We start from the raw sequence: 16343 nt of genomic DNA, 5'->3' as shown, positions 1-16343 counted from the left end.
AATACCCCACTTACAACAATGGATAGATCATCTAGACACAGGATCAATAAAGAAACAAGGGCCCTGAATGATACATTGGATCAGATGGACTTGACAGATATATTTAAAACTCTGCATCACAAAGCAACAGAAGATACTTTCTTCTCGAGTGCATATGGAACATTCTCCAAGATAGATCACATACTGGGTCACAAAACAGCCCTTCATAAGTTCACAAGAATTGAAATTATGCCATGCATACTTTCAGACCACAATGCTATGAAGCTTGAAATCAACCACAGGAAAAAGTCTGGAAAACCTCCAAAAGCATGGAGGTTAAAGAACACCCTACTAAAGAATGAATGGGTCAATCAGGCAATTAGAGAAGAAATTTAAAAATATATGGAAACAAATGAAAATGAAAATGCAACAATCCAAATGCTTTGGGATGCAGCAAAGCAGTACTGAGAGGAAAATACATTGCAATCCAGGCCTATCTCAAGAAATAAGAAAAATTCCAAATACAAAAATCTAAAGGACACCTAAAGGAAATAGAAGCAGAACAGCAAAGACATCCCAAACCCAGCAGAAGAAGAGAAATAATAAAGATCAGAGCAGAAATAAACAGTATAGAATCTAAAAAAACTGTAGAGCAGGTCAATGAAACCAAGAGTTGGTTTTTTGAAAAAATAAAATTGATAAACCTCTAGCCAGGCTTCTCAAAAAGAAAAGGAAGATGACCCAAATACATAAAATCATGAATGAAAATGGAATTACTACAACCAATCCCTCAGAAATACAAGCAGTTATCAGGGAATACTATAAAAAAATGATATTCCAACAAACTGGATATTCCAACAAAACCTGGAAGAAATGGACAAATTCCTAAGTACCCACACACTTCCAAAACTCAAACAGGAAGAAATAGAAAACTTAAATAGACCCATAACCAGCGAAGAAATTGAATCAGTTATCAAAAATCTCCCAACAAATAAGAGTCCAGGACCAGATGGCTTCCCTGGGGAATTCTACCAGACATTTAAAGCAGAGATAATACCTATCCTTCTCAAGCTGTTCCAAAAAATAGAAAGGGAAGGAAAACTCCCAGACCCATTCTATGAAGCCAGCATTACTTTGATTCCTAAACCAGACAGAGACCCAACAAAAAAGAGAACTACAGGCCAATATACCTGATGAATATGGATGCAAAAATTCTCAATAAGATACTAGCAAATTGAATATACATTTTATTGAATTGAATTTATTGAATAAACAGAATATAAAAAGAATTATTCACCATGATCAAGTGGGATTCATTCCTGGGCTGCAGAGCTGGTTCAACATTTGCAAATCAATCAATGTGATACATCACATTAATAAAAGAAAATATAAGAACCATATGATCCTGTCAATCGATGTAGAAAAAGCATTTGACAAAATTCAGCATTCTTTCTTAATAAAAACCATCGAGAAAGTCAGGATAGAAGGAACATACTTAAACATCATAAAAGCCATTTATGAAAAGCCCACAGATAATATCATCCTCAATGCGGAAAAACTGAGAGCTTTCCCCCTGAGATCAGGAACACAACAGGAATGTCCACTCTCGCTGCTATTGTTTAACATAGTGTTGGAAGTTCTAGCATCAGCAATCAGACAACAAAAGGAAATCAAAGCATCAAAATTGGCAAAGATGAAGTCAAACTTTCACTTTTTGCAGATGACACGATATTACACATGGAAAACCCAACAGACTCCACCAAAAGTCTGCTAGAACTAATACAAAAGTCGCAGGATACAAAATCAATGTACAGAAATCAATTGCATTCTTATACACTAACAATGAAGCAACAGAAAGACAAATAAAGAAACTGATCCCTTTCACAATTGCACTAAGAATCATAAAATACCTAGGAATAAACCTAACCAAAGATGTACAAGATCTGTATGCTGAAAACTATAGAAAGCTTTTGAAGGAAACTGAAGAAGATACAAAGAAATGGAAAAACATTCTTTGCTCATGGATTGGAAGAATAAATATTATTAAAGTGTCAATACTACCCAACGCTATCTACACATTCAATGCAATCCCAATCAAAATTGCACTAGCATTCTTCTTGAAGCTAGAACAAGCAATCCTAAAATTTGTATGGAACCACAAAAGACCCCAAATAGCCAAAGTAATATTGAAGAAGAAGACCAAAGCAGGAGGCATCACAATCCCAGACTTTAGCCTTTACTACAAAGCTGTAATCATGAAGACAGTATGGTATTGGCACAAAAACAGACACAAAGACCAATGGAATAGAGACTCCAGAATTGGGCCCACAAAAGTATGGCCAACTAATCTTTGACAAGGCAGGAAAGAATATCCAATGGAAAAAAGAAGTCTCTTTAACAAATGGTGCTGGGAGAACTGGACAGCAACATGCAGAAGAATGAGTCGAGACCACTTTCTTCACCATTCACAAAAATAAACTCAAAATGGATAAAGTACCTGAATGTGAGACAGGAAACCATCAAAACCCTAGAGGAGAAAGCAGGAAAAAACCTCTCTGACCTCAGCTGCAGCAATTTCTTACTTGACACATCTCCAAAGGCAAGGGAATTAAAAGCAAAAATGAACTATTGGGACCTCATGAAGATAAAAAGCTTCTGCACAGCAAAGGAAACAATCAACAAAACTAAAAGGCAACCAATGGAATGGGAAAAGATATTTGCAAATGACATATCAGACAAAGGGCAGGTATCCAAACTCTAGAAAGAACTCACCAAACTCCACACCCGAAACACAAATAATCCAGTGAAGAAATGGGCAGAAGACATGAATAAACACTTCTCTAAAGAAGACATCCGGATGGCCAACAGGCACATGAAAAGATGCTCAATGTCGGTCCTCATCAGGGAAATACAAATCAAAACCACACTCAGATATCACCCCACGCCAGTCAGAGTGGCCAAAATGAACAAATCAGGAGACTATAGATGCTGGAGAGGATGTGGAGAAACGGGAACCCTCTTGCACTGTTGGTGGGAATGCAAACTGGTGCAGCCACTCGGGAAAACGGTGGGGAGGTTCCTCAAAAAACTAAAAATAGATCTACCCTATGACCCAGCAATAGCACTGCTAGGAATTTACCCAAGGGATACAGGAGCACTGATGCATAGGGGCACTTGTACCCCAATGTTTATAGCAGCACTTTCAACAATAGCCAATTATGGAAAGAGCCTAAATTTCCATAAACGGATGAATGGATAAAGAAATTGTGGTTTATATACACAATGGAATACTACTTGGCAATGAGAAAGAATGAAATATGGCCTTTTGTAGCAACGTGGATGGAACTGGAGAGTGTGATGCTAAGTGAAATAAGCCATACAGAGAAAGACAGATACCATATGTTTTCACTCTTATGTGAATCCTGAGGAACTTAACAGAAACCCATGGGGGAGGGGAAGGAAGGAAAAAAAATTAGAGAGGAAGAGAGCCAAACCATAAGAGACTCTTAAAAACTGAGAATAAACTGAGGGTGTATGGGGGGTGCGAGGAGGAGGGCACCTGTGGGATGAACACTGGGTGTTGTATGGAACGCAATTTGACAATAAATTTCATATTAAAAATAAATAAATAAAATAAAAAAGCCATTACTGTGGAGTCTACCAGAGTTGGCAAATATGAGCCATAAGTTTGTTGATAAGTAGATAAACTCTGCTCTAAAATTGGTTTCAAGTACAAAACAAAAACAAAGAGAAATTGATAGCTTGTGTGATGGTGTGAAATTAAGAAAAACATTTATGTCTGACCTTGTTTTAGACCAGTTGTAAACTTGAGGAGAAGTTGGAAGTAAAGTTCTTACAAAAATAACATGTCAATGTTGGAAGTGACTCATTCAAAAGACATTTACTGGGCATCTTCCAGGTGCCAGGTCTGTCCTGGAATTCATGGAAACTGAATGAGATAGTTGAAGGTTGGCAGAAAATTAGTTCATGGAAAAAAGAGCCTCCTTTATTGTTTTATGTTGGTGACACAGGAACATGGATTAATAATACTTCGTATTCAGTCCAGTTTTTCACAAATGAACCCTTTTTAACAAAAAAGCAGTTCTTTCACCAAGTTGGAGATTCCATTCTCAACAGGCTAGAGACTTTGCAGAGAAAATTAACCAGAGTATGAGACTAGTCTCAAATTCTAATATTTTCATCAACTAAAGTTCATAGCTGATACCTTCTCTTCAAATATTACATCAGTGTTACCCCACTGGGGGTGTGTTTGATCTGGCCAAAAAACACTCCAATCACCCAATTGTCTTTGCTTGTCTATCTTCCCTTTTAGAGTATGCTCCCTGAATTCAAGGGCTGTTTTTCCCCTGATGTTAAATGAGACTGTCAGCATGATTTTACCCTATATCTAATTCTATTCTCACCAGAGAAATTATGCCATTGACCTTCATCTGTAACTCTATGTAAGGTAAAATTTAAAATCTCTGTGGAGTCTACCAGAGTTGGCAAATGTGAGCCATATGTTTGTTGCTGGGTAGACAAACCCTGCCCTAATATTGGTTTCAAGTACAAAACAAAACCAAAGAGAGATAAGATAATCATACTACTACTGTCACTGCTACTACCAAAATGAAAGAGGGAGGGAGAGGAGGAGGAAGAAGAAAAGAATCACTTATTGCACATTTATCATTTTCCTGGCACTGTCTCATTTGATTTTCACTAACATAAATCAAACCTTGCTCTAATTAATTCCATTTATAGATGACAAAACTAAAGCTTTGAGAGGTTAGATACCTTGGATGAAATCACACAACTTGGAATTACATGGCAGAACTTAAACCAGCAGTCTAATGCTGGATCCCACATGCTTAGCCCCTCTCTTATCATCTCCGTAGAATCAACTGATGGACTTTGAGAGAGATTGGCAAGACCCACATCGGTTGTAAATGAAGTAGCCAGGATTCAATCCCTGGTCCTCCAACTACACAACCCACTCCCTTAGCTACTATCTATCCTAGCTTCCAGCACTGTGTCTCCAGATTATTAAATGTTTAAACAATCAATAGAATAATCTGCCTCTTTCTTTGTCTCACTTTGTTAACCAAATTAGAAAAAAAATATTCAGTCATTAATAGCAACTGTGTAACTAGGATACTTAGTGATTCCTCCAAAATTCTTCCTTTACTCAGAAGTTTTGATTTAGGGAGCTCATTAATCCTCCCATCCCAAAAAAATGGGTCAGCCAAGCTGCACCTCATCTTGTAAGAATAGATCAGTCAATCCTGTCAATATTGACAAATCAATAGCCATAGAATCCAAAATTTAAAAAGACAAACCTTTGAATTTTCTTTAACCCTTAAAACATTGTAGACTATGTGGTACAATTACTGAAAATTCTCAGCTGAAGTGTGGCAAGTGGGAAAACTAAATGCATGGCCCTTGACTTGATAACCCTCCTCCCAGATTCATCATGACTGCTTATAACAAAATGAATTCTGGAGGATGAATTCCCCGTCTTCAAAGCTTCAAAACTTCTTTTATAAGGAATCTTGACAATATTTAACTTTAGTAGAAGTAAGGGTGAGTAGAGCACAGGTATCTGGTTAACGCCAGAAATATTTCTGAATATCCTGTAACTTACAAGAATTTATTATTTTTGATGTTGATGGAGCTCTGATAGGACATATTTAGCATTTCTTAACATATGCATTCTCTCTTTCAAGGTCTTAATTCTATAGTAGTTTGACATCTACATGATTAATGAACCCTTTGGAAGCTTAGAAATCTCAGAAAGCAAAGGCTGGATCTGGAAAGATTCTGCAAATATCCATTCTTATTAGGATTAGGAAGATTGCTTCCCAACATCTCTCCCTGATTACCGTTTCACTATAGTTTAATACTGTTACATAGCAAAACATTAAGAAAGTTTAAAGCATATAGCATTCCCAAATTCCTTCAGGAGACAGGCATATAGATGTTGGTACTGCCTACGGTGAGCTACAATGTATATGACTAACTTAAAAAGGCATTCAAGTTTAAGGTTTTAAAAATACTCTCCAGCCAAATGCATATATCTGCAGGCTAAATTTGGCACTAGGACCACTAGTTTGTGATGGCTGGTCATATTTCTAATCAAGAATCCAGCATTCTTGATTATTTAGTAATTAAAACTTTCTTCACTACCAGTAACTGTTTTGATACAGAGCTCACAGTTGGAAGCTACTCTTTCCCCTTCCTGTGTTCTGTTATTTCCATGTGTTCTAACTGTTGAAATACCTGGATCTAGTACTAAAGATGCTAAAAGGGAATAAAGAACTTCTTTCTCTCACTGCCTTCTGTGAGAACTTTCTATGAATTGTACAGACTAAAATGTGCTCTGCCTGCCCTGTAAAACCTGAGGACTTGAAGCCTGTAGTGGATTTGATAAAGACTGATCAAAAGCCAAAAAAAAAAAACAAAACACAAAAAGCTGTAAGACTATTAACATGTGCATTACTCAGAGGAAGCTAAACATAAATGCTTCATATTTTGGGCCAATTGTAAAGAACTTATTTCTTCAAAAATGTGGACTGCTATAAGTTTTATTAGAAGGCTCGGGGCGCCTGGGTGGCTTGGTCGGTTGAGTGTCTGACTTCGGCTCAGGTCATGATCTCACAGTCTGTGAGTTCGAGCCCCGTGTTGGGCTCTGTGCTGACAGCTCAGAGCCTGGAGCCTGTTTCAGATTCTGTGTCTCCCTCTCTCTCTGCCCCTCCCCTGTTCATGCTCTGTCTCTCTCTGTCTCAAAAAAATAAATAAACGTTAAAAAAAATTTAAAAAAAAAAAAAAGAAGGCTCTGCACAATAAATGTAGATAAGAGTCACTATTGCAGGATTTTGGCAAATAAAGTAGAGGTAAGACATGTTCCCATAGATAACAATGTGGCTTCTCTTGATTTTATAACTCTATGATATTCACCCTATGATTTTTATTTGCAGAATTAGTAGTGAAATCTAGATGACCTAGCCAAAGTGTTTTATATAGGTATTCATGAGAGTTAAAAGTTTTAATAATGTTGGGGCGCCTGGGTGGCTCAGTCGGCAGAGCGTCTGACTTCAGCTCAGGTCATGATCTCACAGCTTGTGAGTTTGAGCCCCCAGCTCATATGCTCAAGCCCCACATCGGGCTCTGTGCTGACAGCTCAGAGCCTGGAGCCTGCTTCAGGTTCTGTGTCTCTCTCTGTCTCTCTGCTCCTTCCCCACTCGTGCTCTGTCTCTCTCTCTCAAAAATAAACATTAAAAAAATTTTTAAATAAAAAAAATCTGGCTACAGTATTAAGATTCTGGCATCCATTTTTCTGTAAGTTTATTGGTAATTTGTATTTGTCTTGTATAATGTCTATTCATATCTTTGTAAGAAGTCTCTTGGTTGCTATGGCCAAGGTCCAAGAGTTTGCTGCCTGTCTTCTACTGTAGAGTTTTGACGGTTTCCTGTCTCACATTTAGGTCTTTCATCCATTTTGAATTTTTTTGTGTATGGTGTAAGGAAGTGGTCCAGGTTCATTCTTCTGCATGTTGCTGTTCAGTTTTCCCCTGCACCATTTGTTGAAGAGACTTTTTTCCATTGGATATTCTTTCTTGCTTTGTTGAAGAATAATTGACCTTATAGTTTTGGCTCCATTTCTGGGTTTTCTATTCTGTTCCATTGTTCAATGTGTCTGTTTTTGTGCCAGGACCATACTGTCTTAATGACTATCACTTTGTAATATAGAATGAAGTCCAGAATTGTGATGCCTCCAGTTTTGTTTTTCATTTTCAAAATTGCTTTGGCTACTAGGAGTATTTTGTAGTTCCATACAAATTTTAAGATTTTTTGTTCTAGCTCTGTGAAAAGTGCTGGTGGTTGATGATAGGGATGATGATGTTGATAGGGATTGTATTGAATGTGTTGATTGCTTTGGGTACTGTAGACAATTTAACAATATTTGTTCTTCCAATTCATGAGCATGGAGGTTTCTCCATTTCTTTGTGTCTTCCATTTCTCTCATAAGTGTTCTATAGTTTTCAAAGTACAGATCTTTTACCTCTTTGATCAGGTTTATTCCTATGTATCTTATGGGTTTTGGTGCAATTTTAAATGGGATTGATTCACTGACTTCCTTTTCACTATTGGTGTATAGAAATGCAACATATTTCTGCATGTTGATTTTGTATCCTGCAACTTGACTGAATTTGTGTATCAGTTCTAGCCATTTTTTGGTGGAGTCTTTCAGATTTTCTACATAGAATATCAAGTTGTCTGAAAATGGTGAAAGTTTGACTTCTTCCTTTCCAATCTGAATTCCTTTTACTTCTTTTTGTTGTCTGAGCCCTGAGGCTGGGACTTCTGGTACTATGTTGAACAACAGTGGTGGATGAACGTCACTGTTGTGTTCCTGACCTTACAGGGGAAGCTCTCAGTTTTTCCCCATTGAGGATAATATTAGCAGTGGGTCTTTCATATATGGCCTTTATGATCTTGAAGTATTTCCTTCTATACCTTCTTTCTTGAGGGTTTTTATCAAGAAAGGATGTTGTATTTTTTCAAATGATTTTTCTGCATCTATTGAGAGGACCATATGTTCTTATCCTTTCTTTTTTTAATGTGGTAAATCATGTTGATTGACTTGTGAATATTGAACCAGCCCTGCAACCCATGAATATATACCAGTTGATTGTGGTGAATAATTCTTTTAATGTACTGTTGAATTCAATTTTCTAGTATCTTCTTGACAATTTTTGTTTCCATGTTCATCAGGGATATTGGCCTATAATTCTTTTTAGTGGGGTCTTGGCCTGGTTTTGGAATCAGTGTCATGCTGGCTTCATAGAATGAATTTGGAAACGTCCCTCCATTTTTATTTTTTTGGAAGAGCTTGAGAAGAATAGGTATAAACTCTGCTTTAAATGTCTGGTAGAGGGGCGCCTGGGTGGCGCAGTCAGTTAAGCGTCCGACTTCAGCCAGGTCACGATCTCGCGGTCCGTGAGTTCGAGCCCCGCGTCGGGCTCTGGGCTGATGCCTCGGAGCCTGGAGCCTGTTTCCGATTCTGTGTCTCCCTCTCTCTCTGCCCCTGCCCCGTTCATGCTCTGTCTCTCTCTGTCCCAAAAATAAATAAACGTTGAAAAAAAAAATGTCTGGTAGAATTCCCCTGGGAAGCCATCTGGTCCTGGACTTTGGTTTGTTGCAAGATTTTTGATTATTCATTCAATTTTTTTACTGGTTATATGTCTGTTCAAATTTTCTATTTCATCCTGTTTCAGTTTTGGTAGTTTGTATGTTTCTAGGAACTTGTCCATTTCTTCCAGATTGCCCAATTAGTTGTCATATAATTTTTCATAATATTCATATATGATTGTATTTCTGTGGTGTTGGTTGTGATATTTCTGCTTTCATTCATGATATTATTTACTTGGATCCTTTCTTTCTCTCTCTCTCTCTCTCTCTCTCTCTCTCTCTCTCCCTTTCTCTTTGTAATTCTGGCTAGGGAGTTATCAATTTTATTAATTATTTCAACAAACCAGCTCCTAGTTTCATTGATCTGTTCTACTGTGGTGTTTGTTTGCTTATTTGTTTGTTTCTATACCATTTACTTCTTCTCTAATCTTTATTATTTCCCTTCTGCTGGCTTTAGGCTTTATTTGCTGTTCCTTTTCTAGATCCTTGAAGTGTAAGGTTAGGTTATATATTTGAGACTTTTCTCGCTTCTTGAGATAGATCTGTATTGCTATACATGTTCCTGTTGGAACCACTTTTGCTGCATCCCAAAGGTTTTGGACTGTTGTATTTTAATTTGTTTCCATGTATTTTTTATTTTTTCTTTAATTGCCTGGCTAACCCATTTATTCCTAGTAGGATGTTCTTTAACCTCCAAGTATTAGTGGTCTTACCAAATATTTTCTTGTAGTTTACTTCAAGTTTCATAGCATTGTTGTCAGAAACTATGCATGATATGCTCTCAATCTTTTTTGTATCTTTTGTATCTTTTTTTGTTGAGGCCTGATTTGTATCCCAGTATTAATCTGTTCTGGAGAATGTTCCATGTGCACTTGAAAGGAATGTGTATTCCTTTGCTTTAGGATGAAATGTTGTGAATACATCTGTTAAATCCATCTGATCCAGTGTGTCATTCAAAACCATTGTTTCCTTGTTGATTTTCTGCTTAGGTGATCTCTCTGTTGCTATGAGGTGTTAAAGTCCTCTACTATTATTATTGTATTATTATCAATGAGTTTATGTTTGTTATTAATTGATTTATATATATGGGTGTCTCTAAGTTGGGGGCATAAATATTTATGATTGTTAGATCTTGTTGGATAGACTCCTTTATTATGATATAGTGCCCTTCTTAATCTCTTCTTACAGTCTTTCATTTAAAATTTCACTTGTCTGATATAAGTATGGATACTCTGGCTTTCTTTTGATGTCCATTAGCACAACAAATGGTTATCCATCCCCTCACTTTCAGTCACCAGGTGTCTTTAGGTCTAAAATGAATCTCTTACAGGCAGCATATAGATGTGTCTTGTTTTTTTTAATCTACTCTGATACTCTATGTCTTTTGATTGGAGTATTTAGTCCATTTGCATCAGAGTGATTATTGATAGATATGAATTTAGTGCTATTTTATTACTGTTGAGTGTTGTTTCTCCATTCCTTTCTGGTCTTTGTCACTTTTAGTCTTTCTTTCCCACTCAAAGAGTCCCCTTTAATATTTCTTATAGGACTGCTTTAGTGGTCACAAAGTCCTTTAGTTTTTGTCTGGAAAACACTTTGCCTCTCCTTATATTCTGAATGACAGGTTTGCTGTAAAGTATTCTTGGCTGCATATTTTTCCCCATCATTACATTGAATATTTTCTGCCACTCCCTTCTGGCCTGCCCAGTTTCTGTGGATAGATCTGCTGTTAACCTTATTTATCTTCCCTTTATAAGTTAGGAATTTCTTTTCCCTTGCTGCTTTTATAAATTTTTCCTTATCTCTGTATTTTGCAAATTTTACTACAATATGTCTTGGTGTTGGCCTACTTTTGTTGATTTTGATAGGAATTCTCTATTTCCTCAATTTGGATGCCTGTTTCCTTCACCAGATTAGGGAAATTTTCAGGTATAATTTTCTCAAATAAACCTGCTCCTCTCATCTTCTTTTGAGAGTCCTATGATACAAATGCTGTTACATTTTATGGAGTAACTGAGTTCCCTAAGTCTCCCTTTGTGATCCAACATTTTTCCCCCTCTTCTTTTCAGCTTCATCATTTTCCATAATTTTATTTTTTATATCACTTATTCATTCCTCTGCTTCTTCCACCCTTGTGGCCATTATATCCAGCCAGTTTCACATATTGGTTATAGCATTTTTTATTCTGGCCTGACTAGTTTTAGGTCTTGTATCTCTGTGGCAAGAGACTCCCTGGTGTCTTCTTGCTTTCTGCAAGCCCTGCTAGTATCCTTATGATTGTTGTTTTAAATTTTAGATCAGGGTGGGGCACCTGGGTGGCTCAGTGAGGTGAGCGTCCGACGTTGGCTCAGGTCATGATCTCACAGTTTGTGAGTTCGGGCCCTGCATCGGGCTCTGTGCTGACAGCTCAGAGCCTGGAGCCTGATTCTGATTCTGTGTGTGTCTCTCTCTCTCTCTGCCCCTCCCCTACATGTGCTGTCTCTCTCTGTCTCTCAAAAATAAAGAAAACTAATTAAAAATTTTTATATTTTAGATCAGGGATATTAGTTGTATGTATTTCAATGAGATCTCTGGCCATGACCTTCTCTTGTTCTTTCTTTTGGGATGAATTCCTCCATCTTAGTATTTTATCTAATCACTACTTTGAGTAAAGTCACCAGAAAGCAATACTGACAAATATTTTAAACTATCTAGATTTGGGGCAATTGTGTGTGTGTGTGTGTGTGTGTGTGTGTGTGTGTGTGTGTGTATGGCATGTGGCAGAATGTTCCCTCCAAACTAAACTAATAAAAAACTATTTCAGAAACAAGACAAACCAAAAACTCATGAGGCAGCACAACTCAACATCACTCAAATGGCCAAAATAGAATAGAAACTGCAAAAAAAATCAATGTTTTGCTAATGTCTAATCATGATAAAAATGGTTCTAAGTTTGCCTAATATTTTAAAGTTATTTATATTGACAAGAAATTATCTATTTAATTATATTGTCATAATAAATTTCAAAGTTTATAGAGAAACATTTTGTTGTATTTGGTTGCTATTTGGTTCTAGATGAAGGGTGCTATTTGGTTCTAGATGAAAGTAGTGTTTATGAATAGCACAATGAACTATTTTGATAATACAAGGAAGAAGAGGCAAATTACATTTTGTGGTGAGGTTTTTGTTTTTGTTTTTGGGGTTGAGAGGGTTCAAGTTTTTCTTTTCTTTTCCTTTACTTCTAGTGATGGCACTGTAGAGAAGACTCCCAAGCTAGAATATAGTATTACTTCTCATTATGATACACTGATTAACTACTTTAAATGGGGGAAATCTTTTATTTCTAATAAGTTTATAACCTGTTCTGATGAGGAACCTCAAACTTCAAAAACCTATTATTTTAATTTCATTGAATACATTGCCCTTCAGATAGACTAAATATATAGTCTATTTTATTTATTAAAATAGCAATCCTGTATCTTACTTACATTACAGATCCACAATATCCTGGATATCTCCCAGAACCTTACCCTAACTTTCTCTTCTGCAAGTACTATATCTAGGTCTTCCTCAATCTTATCTACAATATCAGTAAAGAGACCCCTTATCCCAGTTCACCTAGGACAGTTCTGGTTTACACCAATTGCTGCATAATTGATAGGGCCTCCCTCCCTTTCACTTCTGAACAGTCCTGGTCTGAACACTAAAAAAAAAATAACAAAAAAAAAAGTATATGGTCATTTCACATAATAAAGAGCAAAGGAACTTCAGGTTTAGTCATTCTAATGTTTGCCATTGGCATGCTATTTTTTCCTAATTAAGAAACTTATTAAGAATTACTAGGGTTTTCTAATGTACCTATGTCAGTTTTTACTTACTTACAAGAACCATCTATTTAACATGACTTAAATTTTATTCTTATTGATACAGTTCTCAGATTTTTAATGTTCCCTCAATGCCTTTAAAAAAAATTCTTACGAACAATAGCCTCTTGATAAAAATTAAAGAGAAAAAAAACTTGCCTTTTGAATTTCTACCTAAATAATGCGATACATTTTTTGACAAACTAGTGAAGTCTTTTCTTCCATAGTATGTAGGAAGATCAACAACCTCATCTATGTGTCTTTCACTTAACAAATACTGAGGGTTAATATGTGGCAGTTACTCTGTGAGGCACTTCTTTTGGGTTGGTCATAAGAAAGAAGTGGTAAGAGAGAAGAAATTTAAAATGAAGTGTAGAAACTTCCAGTTAAATGTAATATAAATTCCCTTAAAATAACATTAGAGGAGACCAAGTAGACAAGGATTGTCAGCAAACTTCCAGCAGGGAAAGCCAAAGGGAATAGTATCTTACAAAATGACTAGAATTTGACATCTCAGTACTGGCAGGGTAGGATAACAAGAAATGAGATAATTCTTCCCATAGAATTCAAGTATGGAGGCAATAGGAAGCTATTAGACTACATGTTTCAGTAAAATGAGGATTCATATAAAAAAAAAAGAGGAACAATTGGGAACCCAGAAAATAAGGGACCTGAAACAAGAGAGCAACAAAGGAAAATTTCAGGATGACAGCTTGCACTAGACCAAAGAACAGTCATTCAGGCTGCTGCCGAGACAGAGACCTTTAGAAGGGAGTTCTACAGTGCTGAAAAGAAAAAGGAACAGACAGACTGTTTGGAATTGTGTTTGAACTTAAAAAAAAACTTATTGATAGACTTAAAAGGTCTGATGAAGCATTAAAAAAAATAGTAAATGGCACACTGAAAATAACTGGTATTAAAATGACCACAGAGTTGTGGCTGAGGGACAACCAAGATAAATTAAAACTATTATAGATCTAAAAAACAAAACAAAACAAAACAAAACCCCTAGAAGACCTTGAATTAAAAAATAACGCAAACTCTAATCAAAGTCTAATAATATAAATTGAACATGATCATTTGATGAAGATAAAACATGAAAAAGACTACTAAAGAACCAGTAAGGAGTTGCAAGACTAAACCCCAGATGAGAGCGGAAGTCTACTTCCAGGTCCCTGGTACAGTAACTATGATGAGAATGATTCCAGAGTTCCCATTTATAATTTGGGCACAATCATACTAAAATTTTATGGTCCTTAGATTCAACCTAGAATATCTGACCTCCAAGCAAATGTATTAAAATATCAAGTTTTTAATCTAGTAAAATGTGTTCCTTTTAACTTGGCTAAGTGACTTTACAACTCTAGGAACCTACATAGTGAACTATGGAAGCCACACAGTATGACAAAATCTTAGTATTCATATTTTTTGCATTTGCTTTAAGATAATGTTTATTACTTAAAATGTTTATAAGGGGCACCTGGGTGGCAGTTGGTTAAGCATCTGACTCTTGAGCTCAGCTCAGGTAATGATCAAATGGTTCATGAGTTCCAGCCCTGTATCAGGCTGTGTACCTGCTTAGAATTCTCTCTCCCTCTCTCTGTCCCTACCCCACTTGTACTCTCTCTCTCTTTCTCTCAAAAATAAATAAATAAACTTAAAATAAAATGTTTACAATATCTAAGAAAATCTGACATATTAAGCTTTGATTTTAAGGTCTCAGGTATAGGAGAATTTTTTAAGTTTTTAAAAAACATTGGAATGGTTAACATAATGCTTCCCTCTAAGTTTAATTAAGTTTGTAAGAGTTGCTAAAGTTGTCAGGAAGTTTTGTTCACTGGGACTATAAATCTTCCCTTTTGGATATTTGGAAGGCTAAAGTATTGAATATGTTAAATTTAATAATGAAATGTTAATGTTTAAGGCAATTTAGAAGTTTATTAATAGAACAAATTGTTCAGAGGAATTAAATCTGTTACAACTGAGTTAATTGAATTTTAACCCCAAAACACTGAAATGTTACTTTTATATTAAAAAATACTAGACTTTAAAATATAATGGCAAAAAGTAAGCTGAACTTTAAGGCTTAATAAAAAACAGATTTTGTAATATATAACTTTAATCAATCAAATATTAGTTTAAAAAACCCAAAATTATAAGATATTTTTCCCATGTCCTCCATAAATATGTACGTATGTGTTTCATAATTATACTTTTTTAAAAAAATGTCATTACTTTATCATTAGATTTTTCTGTCCTCAATTTCCTTGTCTTTGTGACTATTACTATCTCCCTAATAGATTTATAGGGAAAAATTAGAGGTATTTATATGAAAAGGTTTTCTAATCAAAACTAAAAAGGCTACACAAGTATAGATGTTATAACTGTAGTATCCATATAATATGAGGATACCACAGAGAGCCAGCAAATTGATTAAAGGATTTTAAAAATGAGAACTGAAAAAAGAAATTAGGGATTATGATTATTTTTGCCTGAAAAACAAAGATAATATAAAGGAACAGTTAAAAGTGCATATACAGATGAAGGATTTGTACAATGCATAGTGTATTGAAATAAGCATTTTGTCGATTGATATGCCTTCCCTCTCCTCCACTTCCCTGTATGTGACCCTGTCCCTATTCAGAGACACATATTATCACAAGAATGATTTAGGATTAGAAATTTCTACAGTTCACATTATTACCTCCAAAAAGCCCATAACAAAGCTAACAGCCTTTAAAGTAAAGGTTTTCAGTTTCAAGAGGTGGGATCCTAGGAGAAAGAAAAGTGATTTTTGATACCAAAAAGACTAACAGCTTGGTGGTTTCAGCATATAGCAAGCACACCGTTAACTATTATAACGTGGAATAATGAATGTTCATGTAGAAGTCTAGTTTTGAGACACACGTGAAAAAATATTTAAAAACAAAACAAAACCTTTGGACTGAAAAGGAATGAAGCTGCAAGGACAGAGAGGAAAAAAGAGAACCTGAGCTCAGATAGGACAGCACCCTCTTTGCCACCGACTCACTGTACTCTGAGCTGACCTTAGATTTCCTCATGGAAAAAGGAAAGAGGAAGGGAAAAGACAAGACCCTTATTTGATGATGTATTTATTGAAAAAAAAAAAAAAAAAAGAGATGAGACAAAATTCCCAAGCGTCTATATTAACCTCTCAGTGACTAGTTAAATTCTCCACCAATAGCAGGTATGGGAGAACTAAGTATAATTATAAAGAAATAAATTTCCATTTTTGCACATCCAACTTTGTAGCTATGAAATTTCTATACCCACTACAATAGCACAACAATCTTACCCTCCATTTCCACTGAG

The sequence above is a fragment of the Leopardus geoffroyi genome, chromosome C2 (genome assembly GCF_018350155.1).
Source record: "Leopardus geoffroyi isolate Oge1 chromosome C2, O.geoffroyi_Oge1_pat1.0, whole genome shotgun sequence".
Taxonomy (NCBI): domain Eukaryota; kingdom Metazoa; phylum Chordata; class Mammalia; order Carnivora; family Felidae; genus Leopardus; species Leopardus geoffroyi.
The sequence above is the reverse complement of the archived record's forward strand: the minus strand, read 5'-3'. Positions refer to the sequence as shown.